General features: G+C 40.7%; 1 protein-coding gene across 2 annotated transcripts in view; it reads left to right on the top strand.

Moving 5' to 3' along the window:
* Nucleotides 1–3,243, top strand: part of SPAG16 (sperm associated antigen 16) — a 1,224,108-nt gene that overhangs the window by 113,969 nt on the left and 1,106,896 nt on the right. The gene's annotated exons all lie outside the window — the stretch shown is intronic.

Below are 3,243 nucleotides of genomic sequence, written 5' to 3'. Positions count from 1 at the left end.
CATCACAATTTTTTTTACACATTTGACAATGTATCACTGATATTTTTTTATTTTATATTGCTACCCACTCACTTAGTTATTACCATTGCACTGCTGTCAGATGACTTAGCAAAGAAGACATCTACCATGGAGGAGTAATTGCTAAAGGAAGTTCACAACTAAATCGTCTTTGAATAAAGTGCAAACTTGGACAATTAAGCTGTACATAAGCGTGGAGGTTGCTCTGATGTGCTGTAATTACAGTGTGTTGGAACAGACTTGATTAATCAAGTTTGCTGGAACATGACAATTACCATGCTCCAGCAGTCTCCCATGTCTTGTGTATCAGTGTCCCCACATTTCAAAATAGCGGTGGGGGTGCTTTAACTAAATCTCATCAGGCACTGTGGCACTTCAATTAGAGTGGCTCTTGGAGCTGCTCTAATTAAAGCGCCGTCCCCTCCACACCCGGAGCCCTTAGTCCTTGCAGTTGTCCATGATGTTTAACCTCCTGCTCATATGTCATTCGTAGATGTTTATCCTCTCTTCTTAGGTATTACTATGCTTCCCTTCTCAAGTTTCCTAAATCAGTGAATGGTAGTTAGTAGCTGGAAGTTCTGTTAAAAGCATCAGTTCATCAAAATGCTTTAACACACTTGTAAGTATCTGTATATTCCTAGTAAACTTATTCATATGATTCCTTTATAAACTGTTCATAATTGTCCCTTTAAACATTTGGACCAGTAAGGTTAAATTATTAGAACTGTGAAGACATTTTGAATTTACAGTGTTTTTTAATTGCAACCTTTTTTTTTGTGAAAATTTTCATGAAAAATCCCATTTTACCTTCTGTATAAAAAGAATGCCCTACCCAAAATCCTAGAATAAGGGAAGGCTAATAGAATTGCAGTGAAACATGATTATGCATTATTGATTTGTTTAACCACAATGCCAAAGACTGTAGGCATGGACCTGGACCCTATGTTCCAGATCACAGAACAGAACAAAGACCAGCTGGTCTGCCCCAAAGTTCTAAGTAATCACTATTTTGGATTCTCTACACATTGAAACTGAGCACTGCTATTAGAGTTGCTTTAAAAAAAACCTACAATAAAACTGATACTTGTTGAGTACATTTCTTTTATTTTCTGTTACCTGCAACTGAATATTTATTACCCAATTATATTTTAAAGTTCAACTCAATGAGTTTCCCTCCTCATGGTTGAATTAACACATTGCTAAGTCTGTTAACCATGCTTCTCCTTTCCTTGATCTGATGTAATTGCTTTCAGGATGTCACGCAAAGGAAATTTAAAAGGCACCAGTTATAACACTTAAACCTGGTTGACCCTATTCCAACCATATGAGTTAGAATGGGAAGTCTAAAAACATGAGCTTTTACCATTTGATGGAATATAATCACAATAATCCTTTAGAATTTGATCATTCTTTCAAGCGGTTACTGACTTTTTAAGCTCTTTAATTTTCATAGCTCTGTGGTGGTTTATAAGTATGTATATTTCACAAGCACAAACAAACCCAATGTCCCATGAGCAGCATAATGCTAGTGGGTGACAGTTATTGAGTGAGGAGAAACTTTTTCACAGAAATAATACCATTCTGCAATATGCAGTAATCCAGGAAATGTTATTTGTATCACTTTTGCAGTGGTAACACTTCTAAAGTGTTCATTAAAAAAATAGGCTAGCCTGTTAAGATTTGGATTCTTTTTTCACAGTTGATAATCTGTATTAAGTTTTGTCCCTTGTTTGATGTAAGCTATGTTTTGATTTATTCTTTCATTCTGTCGTCGTCTTTTTTTTTTCTTGCTTGAATTTATGACCCAGCTGTTTGCGTAACTACTTATAAAGAACAGGGGTTTAAAAATGTACATCCTGGTTTCCTTTTGTTTTGGTCCACTCTTTTCTTATCTGAAATGTTTCAGACTGGGATTTTCAGAAGATCAGTAGGGATTTAGGAGCCCAAATCTCATTAAAATTCAGTGCTCTGCTCTTTTTTTCTGAGGTGTACATAACATACGTGGGAGAGTGATAAAACAATGCATACATTGTTCCTTGTATGGCTGCAATGTCAAATTTCCAAATGTGAAGAAGATACAAACCAATGTCGGAATGTCTGCCTGAGTGTGCAGAGAACCTGAAATACTGTAAACATTCCCATTTATCTCTATGGACCATAAATTGCAAAGACTTGATGGAAATTTAAATGTTAGCAATAACTAACATCTCACTGCTTATCATTTTAGCAGAAACACCAGACTAATGTTTTTTGCTATGTTTGAAAACATTGGCAGATTGTTAGATAAGATGCAGTGGGCAGCTAGTTACTCTCAAGTATTGTTGGAGTAAGAAATTAGACATTCAAATTCACTGTATATAAAATATAATGTCACCTCTACCTCTGGGAGAAAAGGAAAGAGGAGTTGTATCTCATTTGCCTTAAGACTAAATCCCAACCGTATACATTAGGGCCTGTGCAAAGTGTTGGGTGCTGATTTGATTTGGAGGAGATTCGGCCCGATATGGCAGCTGAATCTCCAAATCCAAATCGAATTGGGAGACCAATAAAAAAGGTCCGAATCAATTCGAAGCTCTCCGAATTGATTCAGAAAAGATTCGGAGAGTTTCAGAGTTTTGGGCGGTCCCCACTCACTGCCACAGGGAGCTGGACCCAGATTCCGTGCCAGTAAGTGGGGGGGGGCTGGAGGAGGAGGGCAGGGACCATGGGGAGACCCCTGCCTGGCCCCATTCCCTATCTGCTACCCCAGCCCCCCAAGTGCCCCCTGACCCCCACCTGCTCTCCCATCAATGACTGCGCTGCCTGTCCCTAGCGTCCCAGCACTTAAAAAAATAAATAATAAAGCCCCACATTCACCAGCTGCTGCTAGGCAGGGGGGCAATTCCTGCTACTCCCCACTGCCCCACACTGCGTGGGGGGTTCTGCCATGAGCCCCCATCCCCTGCCTGCTCTGCCAGCCCCATCAGTGGCTGCCCTGCCTAGCACCAGTGTCCTGGTTCCTGAAACCCCCCCCCCCCAAAACCCCGCACTCATTGGCTGCTGCAGCAGCTGTCAGGGCTTCTTGGGGCTCATGGCAGTGGGGGCAGTGGGGATCTCTCCCCCCCCCCCACATGGCAGCAGTAGGTGAGTGTGGGGCTTTTTTATTTATTTATTTATTTATTTATTTATTTTTTAAGAGCCAGGAGGCTGGGGCCAGGCAGGGCAGCCATTGACAGGGCTGGGAGA

The sequence above is a fragment of the Gavialis gangeticus genome, unplaced genomic scaffold (genome assembly GCF_001723915.1).
Source record: "Gavialis gangeticus isolate Ggan-Ray unplaced genomic scaffold, GavGan_comp1, whole genome shotgun sequence".
NCBI classification, from domain to species: domain Eukaryota; kingdom Metazoa; phylum Chordata; order Crocodylia; family Gavialidae; genus Gavialis; species Gavialis gangeticus.
This window is presented reverse-complemented; position numbering and strand designations above follow the sequence as displayed.